Raw genomic sequence first — 19,382 nt, forward strand, 5'->3', positions numbered from 1 at the left:
ATGCCACACTTCTTGAAGCCTAGGCTCTGGAACTCAAAAAGTGTCATTTCTTCCATATTCCATTGGTCAAAGAACATCACCAGGCCAGCCATTGTTCAAGGAGTAGAAAGATAGACTCCATCTCTTGATTAGAAGAGCAGGCAATTATAAAAGGGTATGATGAATTTATGGCCATTATCCAATCTACCACACTTGGGTTTTATATTATTTAGGTTCATCTCACAATAATGATTAGTATATCACAGGATGTAGACATATTTGCCTGAAGCCATCTTAGTTGGTTCATTTCAACTGTACATCTGTCCTCGTTATGAATGTGGAGAATAGACTGCACCCAACTTTTTTTCATGAAATATATGCTAGTCTGCCATAAACATACTTATGGATTTATGTGGAAAAATAACACACGCGCACCGGCACGCACGCGCGCGCACACACACACTGACTTATGATATTCAGTATAGAGCAGTTTTGACTAATCTATTTCAATATTATTCAAACCTCAAATATTTCTATCAACCGTACAAAGTTTGCATTTATGAAAAGTACCTATATGTTTTAAATAATACCTTCTTCATATCAACTCATAATTTTTCCATTATATAGTATTTATTATACATTAAATTATATAAAATAGTTTTTAAAAGACAAAATGAAAACCACCCACCTTAAAAATAAATATTACAATACCAATGAAGTATTGTTAACACTATGATGTGCTACCTGGGTGATCCTGCTCTATATCACACTCCCACAGATACTACCATTGTTTTGTACTTTGTGTTTATCATTGCCATGCTTTTTCTAAACAAATTCTAATTTTTTCATATATTCTTAAATTTATCACTAAGCAATATTTGATTTATTTTAAAACTTTGAGTAAAACAAAATATCATATATGTATAGTTTCCTGCAATTTCCTTTAATTTACTGAATGTTTTGTTTCTAAAATATAGCCTTTTATTGCATGTATTTGTAGTTTATGTACATTGTATGACTATATCCAATATCCATCCTCTAATGTTTGTTTCTAGCTTTTACTTTTACAATGCTGCAATGAAAATTCGTGCACAGATCTTGTAGTGCACATGGCATATATGTAGTTTCTCTGGGGTTATACAACTAGATGTGGAATTGTTGGATTGTAGGAAATGTGGCCCGATTACATTCCTAAGAGAATGCTAATTTGTTTTCCAAAGTTATTGTAAAATTTACCACTAAAAGAGTATAAATTCCCTCCCCAAAGTCAGAATTGTCGGCTTTCTTAACTTTTGTTCATCTGGGGGATTAAATGATATCTCATTGTATTCCTAATCACCATCTTCTTGTTTATTACTGAAGGTGATCATTATTTCATCTTCATTGGTTATTTATGTTTCTTTTCCAGTGATATGCACTTGCATGTCATTTACCCATTTTTTCTGTTTGGTTGTTATTTAGTTCTTCTGCTTTTTAGAAATTCTGTGTACGATACCATTCCTTCGTCGTTTATATTTGTTAAAAGTATCTTTCCCCAGCTTGTAGTTTGTCTCATTGCCCCTGGATTGAACTCAGATAGGTTTTATTTCCACACAGTAATGCCCTATAATAGTATACTACCTCCACACGTAAACATGATACTACCATTCATTATTACTAATTCTGATAAACATATACTTTTTCTTATATACATAGTGCTAAATATATCCAGCTACAGTTTTTTCTGTAACTACCAGTGTAAGCCTATATGAATCTTGGACAGGGTTATGAATCTAGTCTACAATTATGCAAAAATAAAAAGCTAACATATAATATGAAGTTTAATTCCACAAGCCTGACTTCTTTAGCAAGGTTTATTGGCTGTTTGAATTTTAAATACATAGATCAGAATTTCCCCTATCCTTTTTTAAGAGAAAGTACTCAAAGTTAATTCAGAATCTTTACATTATATCAAAACTGCTAAAATACTGAAATGCTCCTATGTCCGTAATGCTATGTTACAGAGAATATATGAGTCTTCTATTAAACAACCCAAGTATTAGCCATTATTTTCTGTTCATTAGCTATTTATCCAATAGGTGAATATAAGCCACTTCACCAGCCAGACCACAGTTCCAGAATGTAATCCCTTTTGTACTCTTTAAATTAAGAAATTTGAAAATAACCTGCATGTGACATATTAGAGTATATGTTTTATAGGACATAAGAGATTTTTATTTTTAGGAAAATATGCAACATTCACGGAATAGAATAAAATACACAAACATTGAGTTTATTAGCAAATTTCCTTTAGATTTTTTTGTGTGTTCATATAAGAAAGTTTTTCACTCTTCTGCCTTCACCTCTAATTCAATTTAAGTATCATTGCCACTTTCTTTTAAAATGTTTTTATTCTTTCACTCTCCCTTATATTCCTTGCATTTTTATTATCTAAAGATATAAAATTTTCAATGTATATCACATACAAACAGCAAATACTCTGTTCCAGGTCCTGTGCAGAGAGCTTTATGTGCGTAAACTCCTTGACAATGCACATGTATCTCTCATGTCCATTCATATACTGTTCTATAAGAGTGGATAGAACATAGATAATGCATTGAATGTGGAGCAGGATGAGTAGCAAGTGAAAATAAACTGATTGGGGTGATTTATATGAGGCTCCTTTTTAAAAACTCCTCTCCACTGCCTGTGTTTTTTCTAGAAATAATTACTTTTTCTTTCTATGAGCAACAAAATACTTGGTAACCAAAATAAAACAATATTAGAATATAGTACTGCTTTTTCTGTTTTACGATAGCACAAAGAGACTACATTTGACACAGTGGATTGTAGATGATCACATTAAAATTCCTGAAATTTACTGGCCCTAGTATGAGATTTTTAAAATAAATTTTGAATCTACGCACAAGAAAATATTAATCCCTGATCGTTTTCTATGTATCATCTTTTCCTATTAAGATGGTTAAAAATTAAGAGATATAAATATATCTTATATTTTTACCCACCTGTCCCTTCTCCCTTAGGCTTTTATTTGAAAAGTACTAGCCTGGGCATCTACAAAGTACGGTTGCTTTTGCAAATACTTTATCTTCAAGGAAATTTTCACCATCAAGCACTTTTCCCCACATTTTAATATCATATGAATTATGAGGAACACTAATTTTATGTATTTCTGTTAACTTATACTCAAGTCATCAAAGCATAGGTATTTTATGGAAATTTTTAGGTCAAAATATATTGAGTTTTTAAAAAATATTTTAAATGCCTTTCTTTTTGTTTAGTTTTTTTTCCTTGCTTTTGCTTTTTGCTTGTTTCACTTTTCTTGTTTGAAAACAGGAAGTGATTACTTGCCCAGAGATTAACTAGAAGAGAAAACATGTTGAATTTATTTCGATATCACAAACTTTGGAATTTTGAGTGAGTTCTAAAATGGATACCATCTCTCTTAATTATATTGCTTAGATAAAAACAAAAATTTAGGAATGTTAGAAGTCTAGCTATCTGCATCGCCCCTTCCTGACCACTGAACCAGTTTCCATCCTGTTGACTCACATCACTCTACATTTTTCATGGCTGTCCTTTTACCTGACTTATTTGTGGGTATAATCTACCAATGTCAGAATAGTGAATTACGAGCAGCAGCTTAAGGTAAACATCATTTACTCATAAGAAATTATTTCCACATCACCTTGGTTTTCGACTTGGCATTTAAAAAAAAAAGAAACCCTGTCCCTTTTTATAATCACCTGTTTTACATTTGAAATAACAAAGAGCCTCGAATTTTGCCTTCTCTAGTCTGAGTGTGCCACGCGCTGTGCTATGATTTATGACCTGAGCATCCAACACTCTCCATATACACTAACAAGATGGCCCACCGCGTTTGAAATATATCCCCCAAATGAAAGCAAACATAGCCTTGTGATATAAAGCCTTGTCTTCATGCAAGGAATTAAACATACACAAGTTCTAATTTTTAGTCTTTCTTTTTGCGTTGCCTTTAAGAATGGCTAAAATAAGTTAAGATCCATGGGTGGACAGGATTTCACACAGTAGATGAGGGCTCTAAGGGGAATCCTGACCCTGAGAAAAAGGTGCAGGGATACTTGGCGGAATGTCAGCATGGTTTCCACTAGTACATGACAGGGACTCATTATGGGCTTGCTGTTGCCTGTAAGCTGGTTTCACTACCATCAACTATGAGGCCAGAATGCCTGGTTCCAGATGCTCTCGCCAATTGACCGTAAAATTGCTATGCATTTCTGGCCAAACCCAAGATTTTAAAAGCTCCCCTTCCCCTCCCCTCAACACCCTAACCCCCAATTCCCCTAAAAAGCTGCTCATTATTCTTCCTTTGCCCCCTGATCTCAGCAAAAGAAATACTTCTGGAATCAATTAGAAATGTCTGCCCTTGATGAGGTTTGCACGTGAGTTTGGAGTTGTGAGGCTTTGATAGTGGCAGCCAACAGCTGCAGTTTCAGGTGGTAAAATCTAAGAAGGAATTTTCCAGGGTTTATTTACCGTCATAAAAATTTTTTAAATAGGCAAGACACGTTAGGAGACCGTCTCATATGCCTTTGAAAGTGAAGTTAAATTTGGATTATATATTTATTTTATCTACATTGAGCAAACTGGAGATCTCTGATTGGGGGAATCTTTCCATTGCTTTAATAGATTGTGTCAAATGCTTATAAATTCTGGAAATGGGGATCTCCTTTCTGAAGGTTAATGGTAAAAGAACATCTGTTATTTCTTCTGTCATATTAATTGCTTGACAAGTAAAGATAGTCAAGGTTAAGGGAAATCAAAACCCATCTTCTGAAAATAATGTGAATTAATACTACGTTTGCCTACTCTTTTTCTCTCTAGCTATATGTGTATATGTTATTTAATAAAAACTATAATAAGAATTTTTTCCTTTTTAACTATAGTTATTTGGTAAGCTTTTATTAATGCTTATTTGATAAGATGCTATAAGCTTCTTTTTATATTTTGTGTCCAATTAAAGCAATCAGCTATTGTAGCATGAAAATGACATGATTTTCCTAAAGCCAAATTAAAAGGCCAAGTAACACAGGTATTCAAATTATCACTGGGCACATGTCCTTTTCTTTCCTTAAGTACATGACATGCTTCCTGGAAGTCTGCTTTTGTTTCTCCTGCTGGCTAAAAAGCAGAGAAAATTTCAACGGTACTTTTTTAGCACTAAAATTTTCACTCATGCCTTCAAGAAATATTATCAAATTTTTTTCTCAGAGGATCACCATTAAAAACAGAATTTTAGTTCCCAGAACTACCTATTACTTCTGTAGTCAAATGAACTTTAAGCACCTGTTATTTCCTCTTAAAGTATTGCAATTTCTACTTATATAATGGTGGAGAGGTATGTAGAAGGAATTTTGTGTCTGTTTCTCTGGTAGTATCTTCATATTTAACAGCAACAGACATAAGTTTAAATTTGCATTTTTATGAGAACTCTTTCCACATGTGCAGACATCTGCCTACCAGTTAGTCTGGTTTCTACATTGAAGTATATTAGTTAGTAAAACTAAATGAATAAATGACTGTATTATTGTGTACCTAATATATCATAAAATTTTATTATATTCATGGAATAACTTTAAGTAGGCTGAAAAACTCAGTTGCTTAAAATGCCTAATGTCACATGTATGCCACAATGTAATAAAGGTCAAAAAGACATATATTACCTAATAGTTTGCTGGATAAAGTAGCATACCAACAACAACAAGAACCAAAAGAAACAAGACTGAACAACTTAATTACCATCTTTCAAAAATAATGCCTCATTTATCCTTCTCAAGGTCCTCCGTATGCTCTGCATGTTATTGGTGAGCCAAACTTCCTTTTACTGAGTAAAACAAAAAAAGCTATATGCATCCTTTAAGAACATTCTAAAAGTTACCTCCTTGTGATCAACTTGTTACAGAAAGGAAAAGCTGACTAATTTGTTCATTCCTTTTCTCTGAGATGAAACATCCCGTGTGTTTTCTAAATATGTTCAGATCTAAGAGCAAAATCTGTCTGTTTAGTATTAAGCCCATCAATAGTTGCAAACCCGCTAATAACCATTTGGGCATGCAATCTCAGAGAAAAGGATCTAGCTGATGGAGAATTACCACCTGACACCCTTACTTGTGACTCCTAAGTTTGCTGTTTAAGTGGTATTATCTTCTCTTCACGCTTACATAATGGATCAGGGAATCAGCTGATACAGATTAAAAGCTAATATGGATTTTCAACACAGCTTATGCTGTGTTTTATATTATTCCTACCAAAATTCAATACTTGTAAGGAATTTGATCTAGTGTACAGCACAAGAGGATACTACCTCTTTTAAATTGTGTTTGTTTATGACAGTGTCTGATACTGGCTCAGCCTAGCTTTGTACAAGTGTTTAAAATACTGTGATGAGATGGAGAAAAAACTGGCATCAGGTTCCAGACACATGGATGTTATGAATTAACAACGTGAGGAAAGTCACTTAGTTCTCAGTTTCACCATCTGTAAAGTCAAGGGAATGAAGCTGATTTCTAAAGTTACTTCAATGTTTAAGGTTTCATACTGGCTATGTAATTTTTTAAAAACAGATTAAATAGATACTATTGGTTTACATTCATATGATTAATTCACTAAGAAGAGTGGGATTCTGAGGAATCTTTGGGAAATGAAGTATTGAGTCTATGAGATTTTTCAGTACCTGATGTGTGAGAACATAAAAGATAGGACTGGGACAATAATAATCCTAATCGTGCTTTGCGAGAATTTAATTGCACTTGCATATAATCACCACTTCACCCTTTTCAACCTATAGAGTCACTCCAAACAAATGAATAATCAAAATCGATTTTAAAAGTTTGCTTGCTATAAGTCCATTTTCCAAATAAGCTTTCTTACTGGTGATGATGGAGCTTAGAAGGGTTCCAGGCCAGTGGAAATGGAGTCAGGTCGTTGGAGTGGAGTCTGAAACAAATCTGTGACTGGGAGAACACTGGATATTGAAATACTAAACCCAGTATCTATGATATAAATTGAAAGCAAGTCTTTTAACAAGGCTCTCTGAGAATCCTTGTGCCAAAAACTGATAATAACTGTGCATAGAGAGTGTTATCAATATTCAGCAAGATTGTTATTGTCAATGTGCCTAGAGTAAAGGCAACCAGAGGAATATATTCCTTCCACTTTGTTCTCCTAAAGTGTCAATTATGAATCACTGAGGTGTCACTCACAGAAAGAAGCCTCAATGTGAGACACATGAGTGGTTTACAATAAGCATGTGAAAGTGTTTAATCAAAATACATTAGTCAGATAACTTAGAAAAAACTTTGTTTGCTCTTCCATTTTTTGTTAGTGATACTATGTGGAAATTGCAGTGCAAAAAAATATTTACCTCAGTTTGCTAAATATTCTTCAGATAATTGCTGAAGGCTATGGATAATTTTGTATTAGATTTCCGTTTATTTTAAAACCAACAACTAAAATGGTAGACTGATTTCAATGTGCAATGGTACTTTTAGCTCAGGCTTATTTCATTATTCCAGAGGAAAATCTTCCTATGAACATCAGGGAGATTCTTTATTTATATTTATCCTCAGTAATAATGGCCCTGAAAACGTAGGTTATCTGACTGTATGAATACACAAATGTTACAAAGTAGCAAATGGAAGGGACTGTAGCCAAAGCTATAGTAGATTAGTACATACTTGAGAATACCTGTTCCCAATTAACCATAGAATGTATTCCAGGTCATTACAGGTGTAAATATGACACCACCAAAAGAAACTAACAAAGCTTCAATAACTGACTCTAAAGAAATGAAGATCTATGAACTGTCAGACAAAGAATTCAGAATAATCTTCTTAAGGAAGTTTAGTGAACTACAAGAACGCACAAACAGACAACTAAACAAAACTAGGAAAACAATGTATGAACAGAATGAGAAGTTTGACAAGGAAATAAAAACCATAAAAAAAAAAAACAAGCAACGGAAAAACTAGAGTTGAAAAATACAAAACCTGAACTGAAGAATTCAATAGAGGTTTTCAAAAATAGACGTGACCACACAAAAGAAAGATTCATCTACCTAGAGGACAGGACATTTGAATTACCCAGTCAAAGGATCAAAAAAAAATAAAAGAGCAAAAGAAAAAGTGAAGAAAGCCTACTATGGGAATGGTAATTATGGGATGCAATGAAAATATATAATATTTGCATTATGGGAATTCCAGAAGGAGAAGAGAAACATAAAGGGATAGAATATTTAATCAACAGTGGCTGAAACATGGGGAGAGAAATGGACATACAGATCCATGAGGCCCAAAGGCTCCAAATAGGTTGAAACCATATAGGACTAGTTAAATTGTCAAAAATCAAAGACTAAAAAATAATTTTAAGAGCAGCAAGAGAAGAGAAAAGTTATGTACGAGGTAACCCCCATAAAAGTATCAGTGAATTTCTCAATAGAAACTATTCTGGCCAGGAGGGAATGGTATGACATATTCAAAATATTGAAAGAAAATAACTGTCAACTGAGAATTCTATATCCAGTGAAGCTATTCTTCAGAAACAAAGTAGGGATAAAGACTCACGAACAAACAAAATAGACTTTAAACTAAAAATGGTAAAAAGAGACAAATAAAATCATTATATAATGATAAAGAGCTCAATCCATCAAGAAGATATAGCATTTGTAAATATTTATGCATCCAACAGTAGAGCACCTAAATATATAAAGCAAAATCTAACAGAGCTAAAGGGAGAAGTAATCAGTAATACAATAATAGTTGGGGACTTTAATCCCCACTCTCAATAATGGATAGATTGTCTATACAGAGAATCAATGAGGAAACAGTGATCTGAACAACACTATAGATTAAATGGACCTAACAGACATATACAAAACAGACACATACAAAACATTTTATCTGACAACAGTGGAATACATTCTTCTCAAGTGCACATGGAACATTTTCTAGGAAGGACCATATGTTAGGCCACAAAACAAGTCTTAGCAAATTCAAGAAGACTGGAATCATACCAAATATCTTCTCTGACCACAATGGCATGAAACTAGAATGCAATAACATGAAAAAAACTGGAAAAGTCATGAACACATGGAAATTAAACACTCTCCTGAACGACCAATGGGTCAAAGAAGAAATTACAGTGGAAATAAAAAAGGTTCTTGAGACAAATTAAAATGAAAATACAACATACCAGACTTATAGGATGCAGCAAAATCAGTTCTAAGAGGGAAGTTCATAACAATAAGTGCATACATTAAAGAGCAAGAAAGATCCCAAATAAACAACCTAACTCTATACCTTAAGGAACTAGAAAACAGAGAACAAACTGAGCCCAAAATTAGCAGAAAAAAAAAAAAAAGAAAGAGTGAAGATTAGAGCAGAAATAAATGAAATAGAGAGCCAAAAAAATAGAAAAGATTAATTAAAATAGATGATTCTTTAAAAAGCTAAACAAAACTGACAATCCTTTATCAAGACTAACCAAGAAAGAGGACCCAAATCAACAAAATTATAAATGTAAAAGGAGACATTACAACTGATACCACAGAAATTCAAGAGATCATAACAGGCTACGATGAACAACTATGTGCCAATAAACTATTAACCTAGAAGAAATGGAAAAAATTTTAGAAACATACAACTTATTAAGAGTTAATCAGGAAGAAATAGAGAATATGAATAGAACAATTGTTAGTAAGGAGATTTAATCAGTAATCAAAAATCTCCCAACAAATAAAAGCCCAGGACCAGATGGCTTCATTGGTGAATTTTACCAAACATTTAAAGAAAAATTAGCATCAATCCTTATCAAAATCTTCTCAAAATTGAAGTGAAGTGAATACTTCAAAGCTCATTTTACAAGGCCAGAATTATTCTGATACCAAAACCAGAAAAAGGCATTACTAGAAAAGAAAACCACAGGCCAATATCCCTGATGAGTATAGATGCAAAAATTCTCCATCAAATACTAGCAAACCAAATTCAGCAGCATATTAAAAAGGTCATTTACCATGATCAAATGGTATTTATCCCTAGGATTCAAGGATGGCACAACATACACAATCAATCAATATGATACATCACCTTAATAGAATGAGAAAATAATCATATGATAATTTCAGTAGACACAGAAAAAGCATTTGGCAAAATTCAACATCCATTTATTATAAAAACTCTTAACAAATTAAGCATAGAACAAACATATATCAACATATTAAATGCTAACTATGACAAGTCCACAGCTAACATACTCAGTGGTGGAAAGTTGGAAGTTTTTCTCTAAGATCAGGATAAGGGTGCCCACTCTCACCACTCCTATTCAACATAGTACTAGAAGTCCCAACTAGAGCAAATAGGCAATAAAAAGAAATAAAAGGTATCAGAATTGGAAAGGAAGAAGTAAAATTATCTCTGTTTGCATATGATATGATTTTATATAGAGAAAATCCTAAAGCCTCAAATAAAATTTGTTAGATCTAGTCAATGAATTCAGTAAAGTTTCTGGATACAAAATTAACATACAAAAATCAGTAGTATTTCTATATAATAAGAACAAAATTTCTGAAAAAGAGATAAATCGATCTCATTTATAAAATGATCAAAAACAATAAAATACTTAGGAATAAATTTAACTAAAGAGATGAAATTTCTCTGCTGAAAACTAAAGGACATCAAAAGAAATTGAAGAAGACACAAATAAATGGAAAGGTATCCATGTTCATGGATTGGAAGAATTAATATTGTTAACATGTCAATACTACCAAAAACCTTCTATACATTCAATGTAATCCCTATCAAGATTCCAATGGCATTTTTTGCTGAAGTAGAAAAAATAGCCCTAAAATTTATATCTAACCACAAAAGGCCCCGAATAGCCAAAGAAATTCCAAGAAAGAACAAAGCAGGAGGTATCACACTTCCTGATATACTGTAAAGCTATAGTCATCAAAACTGTATGGTACTGGCAAAGAGACCAGTTGAACAGTATCAAGAGCCCAGAAATAAACTCGAGTATATATGGTCAATTAATATTTGATAAGGGAGATAAGAATACTCAATGGAGAAAGGACAGTCTCTTCAATGAATGGTGCTGAAATAATTGGATATTCACATATAAAATAATGAAACTGGACCCATATCTTATACTGCTTACAAAAATTAACACAAAATAGATTAAAGACTTCAATATAAGACCTGAAACCATAAAACTCCTAGAAGAAAACAGGCATAAACCTCCTTAACATGGGTCTTAGTAATGATTTTTTTTGGGATATGACACAAACAACAAAATGAAAATTACATAAGTGGGACTACATCAGACTAAAAAGCTTCTGCACAGCAAAGGAAACCATCAACAAAGTGAAAAGACAACCCTTGAAATGGGAAAAAAATATTTGCAAAATATATATCTGATAAGGGACTAATATCCAAAATATATAAAGAACTCATACAACTCAATGGCAAACCCCTCCAAATATCTATTAACAATAGACAAAAGAGCTGAATAGATATTTCTCCAAAGAAGATCTAGGAAGGGCCAACACATACATGAAAAAATACTCAATATCACTAGTCATTAGGGAAACACAAATTAAAACTACTAGATATCATCTTATACCTATTAGAATGACTATCATAAAAAACATAGATAAATGCTGGCATGAATGTGTAGCAGAGGAACCCTTGTATACTGTTGGTGGATTGTAAATTAGTACAACCACTGTGGCAAACAGTATGGAGGATCCTCAAGAATTAAAAATGGAACTAACATATGATCCAGCAATTACACTTCTGAGAATACATTCAAAGGAAATGAAAATACTAACTTGAAAATATATCTGCATCCTCATGTTTATAGCAGCATTAATTACAATAGCCAAGACATGGCTTATAAGTTAAATAGCTACTAGGATGTAATGTACAACATGATGACTATAGCTAACACTGCTGTATGACATATAGAAAAGTTGTTAAGAAAGTAAATACTAAGAGTTCCCATCACAAGAAGTTATTTTTCTTTCCTTTCTTTTTATTGTATCTATATGAAAAGATGGATGTTAGCTGAACCTAGTGTGGTAATTATTTCACAATATATGTAAATCAAACTATCATGCTGTATGACTTAATCTTATACAGTGATGTATGTCAATTATTTTTCAATAAAAGTGGAAAAAGTTTTGATAGTTTACCAACATTTTTAAATCAGGAGACTTTAAGAACCTGGATTAATGATTTCTCTTGAAAAATTTAAGGAACTGGCATTCCCTTAGGACATTAATGAGTTAAAGCCAAAGAATGGTTTTGAGTCCATGAATGGTCCTCTAGGCAGGGTTTTGACTCTTTCGGGTCATAGACATCAAGAAGGACAGGCAAATAAAAGTTACAGACAGCATGTAAGTCCCTGTAACTTTGTGCCATGGAAGAAAATGACTAGATTACCTATTATAGATTAAAGGAGAATGTTTCAATGTTGAGATGAAAATAAATGGAGGGATAAACCACTGTTGTCAGCTTTCATCATTTGAGATATTTTAGAATTGGAAGAAACCTAGTTATCCTTTTTGGCACTTTACAGATGTGCCCTACATCTAAGAGATTAAGTGACATGGATCTAAGTCTTTTGGTGTTTGTATATTTATGGTTTTTAGGTGCATAAAATTTGTCAGGAGGTGCACACAAACACACACACAGACAGACAATAACATTGGAATGCTCTGGGGAGAGAAATTGCATGGCAGGAGAACAGATGTGGAAGGGACCTTTTCACAGAATCTTTAAAGGTTGATTCATGTGAATGTACTACCTATTTTTATGACCTATGTTGATACGCCAAAGAGTAATTTTTTCCATGAATGTATAAGAAATAAACATAATACACTAAAACATGTACATTTAGATATATAAAATGGTTGCTTGTAAATGCAGTTTTAATTCAAACAAATGGATCTAATTAAGAAAAAGAACAAGGTGCACTTCAATTTAGACAACTTTGCTTTTTGCTGATAATCAACACTAAAATAACTGGTTTTTTTCAAAGCCATATGTTGAATATACTCAACTCATTTGTCTGATTTTAACCCTTGAATAATTTTTAAAAATTAACCTCTTGACTAAAATCAAATTGTTGAATTTTTCTGAGTATAACTTTTAAAAACTGCTTTATGTTTTACTTCTAGATCTGTGATTTAGAAAAATGAGGGGGCTTGAAATATAAGGAAGGTATAACAATACCATATTCCTCTTATTATTTAGGTGTTATGCAAGAAGGAGTAAATTATCACCTTAACTGTCAAATAAAAATTGCGTGATGAGGTAAGATTAGCAAATATCATGCTTTACCATTGAATCCTAAGCCCAGAACTCTTGAAACACTTTGTAATATTTAAATGTTAGAAATATGTGTTATGAAGAAATGAATATACAAAGCCCAAGTTATTTACTAAATAAAGTATTTGAGACCTAGACCAAACAACGCTGTTACTTCTTTCCCAATGGGATTTGAGTGATTACATCTGTCTTGGCAAAAGTGGATTGGTTTATCTTAATGTAAAGTCCATGTAATGCTTATATTATATTGTTTACATTGCTGATTGAAAGCTAATATACAGTATATGCAGTTTGAGATGCCTGTTTCCAGTTTGAAGGGTATAGTTTTTATATGACAAAGATTACTATCAATGGGTTTTGATATTTACCTGAATATTATGCATCTTTTTTGTATTACATCTACCAAGAAAGAATCAGTATTTTTCTTCCTATTAACAACAAAAATCTATTTAAATGATCCTTTCTTTTATTTATAAGGAAAATGTGTAGTTATATTGAACAATAATTATATTAGCACTTATTAAGAATTAATATTTTATTACTAAAACATTGATGTTTCATTCAACTTACTGGATTTAATACATCCATCAATCAGTCACATACTCAAGAAATATTAAGTACCAACTTTGCGATGGAATTGTTATCATAGAGGTTAGGAACAGGGAGTGGGAACTCACAAATTTTGGTTTGGGTTCTGGCTTTGATATTTACAAGTTGTGTGAAAATTAGTAAGTTTTCAAGCTTTCAGAGGATAACAATAGAATTGTTGCAAGAATTAAATGATATATTGTATGTAAAACACTTAATTTTGCTGCATGGTACATATTTAACAAGTGCTAGCTGGTGGTGTTACTGATGGCGAAAACAACAATAACGACAGCACCAGTACCAAGTATTGAGACTGATACTAAGGGAAAATGGCAAAGGAGACATTATCCCAGTCTTTAAGAATGTGGAGGAGATGATCAAATAGACTAGTAATTCCAGTAGAGTTTGAGAAATGCTGTGTTAAAGTTATGCACAGCATGCTCTGAGAGAACAAAGAAGAAAAGCATGAACAATCCAGTTGTGGTGTGTGATAAGATTTCCCGAGGTGATGATGTATCTTGAGCATGAGTGGAAGTTTACAAACTGAAGGGTTTTGAGGGAGGGCCTGTCAAGCAGACCAAGCAGCTTGGGCCAAGGCGGTTAGGTTAGAAAATGGCCACCATGTTGGGGAATTGACAGTAGTTCTTTATGGCTCTAGTGTTAAGTGACAGTGGAAGAACGCAAGGGATAATATTAGAAAAATGAAAAGTGCGATAGCAGAAAAAGAAGTGTAGAGAGTACACAGTAGGAGTTTGGGGTTTTGTCCTGGCGGCATTACCACCAATGCCATTGAAGAGTTTTAAGCACAGAAGCCGTTTGCTTCGACTCACATTTTAATATAATCACTGAAATGGTTTTGTAAAGAAAGAATTGGTGGGGAACAGGTAAGAGACAGGAAATGTATTAGGGATTAATTGTAGTAATCCTGGTAAGATATGACAGTGACTTGAACTAGGATAGTCACTCTACGGAGAGAGGGATAGAGAAAACTGAGAAATTTAGGTTAATTTATGTCAGCATCTCAAGAAAATTACAATCTCACCAGAGAGATAAAACTAATAGAAGAGAGTAAGGTAACTAATTCAGGTAAAATGTTGAGAGAGGTTATATTTAAGTTTAGAGATTTATTCAACCAATGAAAAAGCATCATACCATTCAGGTGGTCCTACATCCATATTCCTAGTTTCAAATTGTAATATATTTTTGCTCCGCAGATTAATTCTAGGTCTGAAACCATTAGTCTGTTGCAAAATTAGCAATGCCCGAAACTCTGTGTTGCTTTAGCTTTGTGGAGAGAAACCCAAGCTCCTTAAGGAAATTAGGACACCAGTATTTGTAATTATATATATGTATACATTTCTTTATTCAGTAAATATTATTGAGTGCCTATTATGTGTCATATATGCCTGTAGGTGATTCAGATATATCAGTGACCAAAAATATGTGTTATTTTCTAAATGGGTAATCAAGAAATTCTTGATTTAAGCTTGGAATTGTATCTTTTTATTTGTAACAGCCCGACTGATAGCCAAGTTGTTTCTTTTTTTAAAATCCCAAATCTGTAAGAGAAAAATGATAGCCAGCATCATCCAGTGAATTTTATGGATAGTTAAAGTAAAAATTATTATTTTCTAAATCTTGTTTCCCATATGTACATGAGTGAGTACAAATTTCAACTTTTAAACCATGTTTAAGACATGCTACCAGAAGGAAAAATTTTGTCCGCTATTTCAGTACTAAGTAATAAATGGATCTCACTCCTCTGCTTTTCATGACTTTAAATCATTTTTGAAAGGCAATCACTAATATCATATACAAGTTTTGCAGAGGTTTTTGTGGTTAACATTACAGCAAATTTGAGTGGAAACTATGAAGCTTGCGTCATTTTCAAACATATACAGATAAAAATAAAACAGCAGTGAGGTGAAGCAAGAGGGTTGGTAAGGAATTGTGTATATGATAGATTTTTTGTTTGTTAGTTTTGTAATTTGATCCTTTGAATTATATTTCTTTCTTTGATAGTAATAAGCCCTGAAAGAATATGATATCATAAATGCCAAAAGTGAACCCAGACCCACAAAAGATCCTGTTAATACTTTCCCTAACCCCTTTCATTCAAAAATCTTCTAAACCAAATATTCGGGCCTGTTTGCCTTACTTTTCATATCACTTAGAGGTATGCTGGTGTTAGGATAGGAAATGAGTTAAATATTTGATAGAATATCACCTATACTTATTATAATTTGATATTCAAAGCTTAATTAAGGATGAAATAAGCGTGAATGAACAAGAAGAGTGTTCAAGCACTCATTGACAGGCAATTTTGTACTGAATATATTAAGAGAAAAAGGCATTGATATATTCTACCATAAAAGGTACATAGTTAGAAATTAATAGAATTGATCATTTTACAGTGGCGAGTTATGAAATATACTATATACTAATATGCTAATATACTATTGCAAAGGGTTCCTTAGAATGTAACTGAATATCAAATATAATTTAGGTTTTAATAATTGCTGTAGGAAAATATAAAATTTCTTAAAGATTTCCATTTGTGTAATTATTATTAAGTGCAAGAAAGGCAAAACATCCATTAAAGCAAAGGCCACTGATGTTTACCAAGTGTCTACTCCATTCTAAGTATGCATTTTCATGTACTCACAGCATCTTTTAGTATATATTATTATATGCACTTTTCAGATGAGGGAATTGAGACCCAGAAAGTTAGTTAACTTGTCCAAGGTCATATGATTGTAAGTTATAAGGGTAGAATTCAAACCTCTTTTCTAACTGTACATTTACTATTATACTATACCCCCACATAATAGTATTATGTTATTTTGTCTCCCAAAGAATAACAATGACTGCGTTGATGAGAATATTAACACATATGACAGTTCCCTTATAAATACATACATTAATGAAATAAGCTATTTTTTAAAAGTCTGATGAGGACAGCAAGCCCAAATCTCTTGACCTCCTAAAAATATTCCCATTCTGAGAACTTTTATTGATGGGACTGCCTAAAAACTTGGAAGACATGGTATGAAGCCTGGTCTAACTAATGGCAGATGTGGGGAATGATGGAAGGTGGGAGGAGTTTACCAGTGAAGTGATTAACACTGAATTTTAAAAACAAGTTAACTCTCCTTATGTGGGAAAGGATTTGGAAGACATACATGAATTTACTTCAATTTAATTTTGGAGCAACAACCTTGACCTTTCCCTTCTTCTTCATTCATTCTGGTTTCCACAGCAATGCACTCTTGTGGGTTTTATTCCTGCCTTACTAGCCCCTCCTTTTTAGCTGCTAGAAGCAACTCTTTTTTCTCACCATCATTTCTCGTAGTGCCTCAGGCTCAGTTCTCTTACTTTCACTCTGTGTTATCTACTCCCAACCCAGGACAATTTACCCTAGTCTCGTGGATTTCAACGCCTTCTAAATGCTATTGACCTAAAATTTTATCTACCCTTTCCTGGTTTCTCCATTGAATTTCAGACTTATAAATCTAATTACCTACTCTGTATCTAAGTGGGGTAATGCAAGTTTGGAAATAATAGGAGTTGTCTAAGCTGGAGATGTAAATTTGGGAGACAACTATTTAAAGATCCATGGGAATTGATGAGTTTGGAAAGGCAAGTTAGGTTTCTTATATTATTCTAACTACAAAAATGCAGACATAAAACAATCTCACCGCTCACTCATATTACTTTATTTGAATACATGTAAATCTAATTAAGCTATATAATGGTTATTTCTATTTGAAACAATTTTTTGTTTGTTTTAGAACCACCAGTTAGCATTCTAACCAATTTATGTATGAGAGAACAGATAAAATTACAACTTGGTATTATTACCAGTTCTTCAATTCTGTATGAAGCAGCAGGGATTCAACCTCCTATACCAAACATTGATCTGTTAAAGATCTAACAGATGTAAATACTTGCAGGCAATGTGATTGGGTGAAGATGATTCATTCTGTGCACTACATTTTTAATGAAATTCAGTGTCATGAAATCTACTCTTTTTTGAAATATACTTTCATTCATCCCTTTATTTGTCCACTCATTTCACTCATCCCTCATTTGTCCACTCATTTATAATCCCCAAAATACATTTATTTTAAAGTTAGTTTACTTTTTAGGATGCATAGAAGTACTAGGTCTTCTGGTTCCTGAGTAGAGACTGCAGTAAGGGAGGGAGGAGGCTCGTGGAGGTACCCACACGTGGAAGAGTTTTAAAGTGCATCTCCGTCAGATGCTGACCTTCAAGTTACATAATCAGAGGTGAGAGCTTCACAGTTTTACAGCTAGCAAATCTGAAAGCAGAGATACAGCAGCAAAATATTTTGTGTAACAATAACTTGAATGATTAAGATGAAATTATATATATTGTTTTTATCTATGGTTAGCAATAAATTTTTATACCTTTTAAATATTTGCCTATCAAATGAATGTGTGAAATTTTACCTTTTTCTTTGGGGGTGATGAAAATGTTTTGGAACTTGACAGAGGTGGTGGTTGCCCAACACTGCACTAAAGGCCTCTGAACTGTACACGTTTAAGTGATTCATTTTATGTTATGTGAATTTGCCCTCAGTAAAAAAAAAAATGAAAAATAGTGTCACGCAGAGGAAAAAGATGAAATCAATGTTTCAAATTTCTCTAGATTGTAAAAAACAAAAGTAAAAACCCCCTGTTTACATACAGGAAAGTATTTCTAAAGTACTTAGAAAACAGACCTCTCCACCAGAGATAAAATTTGCATAACATATTCCCTCTAGCCATCCTAAGTCACTGCTTAATTAAAGCCCCAGATCCACTATTATGTCTGCCTGGGAGCCTTTAAGCGCTTTCTTCAGTTAATTGCTGGAGCTAAGAATCCACTGGAGAGTGGCTTCCTCTTGCTACTCAAAGTTAGGAAGGTGGAGCCCAGGTGCCTTAATTTATCTGCCCATGGTCAAAAGGGCTAGCAATCTGGTATATATCAGAAACAGCCGGCAGGACACGGCCAGTCGCTGCACTCAGAGATAGGTGGACGAAGACTGCTAAAGAGATTTCACCCCTGAGTGCTGCCTCGGCAGCGGCTGCATTTTGTGAACATGTTGCTAGCAAGCTTTAAGATGTGCTGGGTGAGCAGGTGGGTTGCACTTGACCCTCCCATGTCCCCTGGCAGAATTACAAAGTGCTCTTCTCTGGGGAGACGCTGCCTGTCTTGCAGGTAAGGGTGGATTTAATCAGTCTTCCCATCTGCCCCGTTTTCCAAAATCCTTTGCTCAGTTTGCAAGATCTCTGACCCGGTAGAGATGAGCAGTGGGGGTGGATATCATTGCATCCCCTTTAGCTTTGCTGAGTGAGGGGATACACCCCTATTTTATGGGTAATCACGCCTCTCATTGCCTGTCTCCCCTTTTTAGTTTTGTCTTCCCCCCCCCGCCAGAATAA

The 19,382-nt window shown here is 33.5% G+C and overlaps 1 protein-coding gene and 1 long non-coding RNA gene across 3 annotated transcripts in view; one reads left to right on the top strand and one right to left on the bottom strand.

The window, feature by feature from the left end:
• AGMO (alkylglycerol monooxygenase) overlaps window positions 1-19,382 on the top strand; it is a 381,715-nt gene that overhangs the window by 235,460 nt on the left and 126,873 nt on the right. The window lies entirely within an intron of this gene.
• The window catches only part of LOC309631839, a 31,794-nt gene that overhangs the window by 1,156 nt on the left and 11,256 nt on the right, over window positions 1-19,382 (bottom strand). Inside the window, exon 1 of the long non-coding RNA XR_014246600.1 lies at window positions 1-19,382. This exon is cut by the window's right edge and continues 11,256 nt beyond it. This is a non-coding gene — a long non-coding RNA (uncharacterized lncRNA).

Source organism: Balaenoptera borealis, assembly GCF_965194805.1.
Source record: "Balaenoptera borealis genome assembly, chromosome: 7".
Taxonomy (NCBI): domain Eukaryota; kingdom Metazoa; phylum Chordata; class Mammalia; order Artiodactyla; family Balaenopteridae; genus Balaenoptera; species Balaenoptera borealis.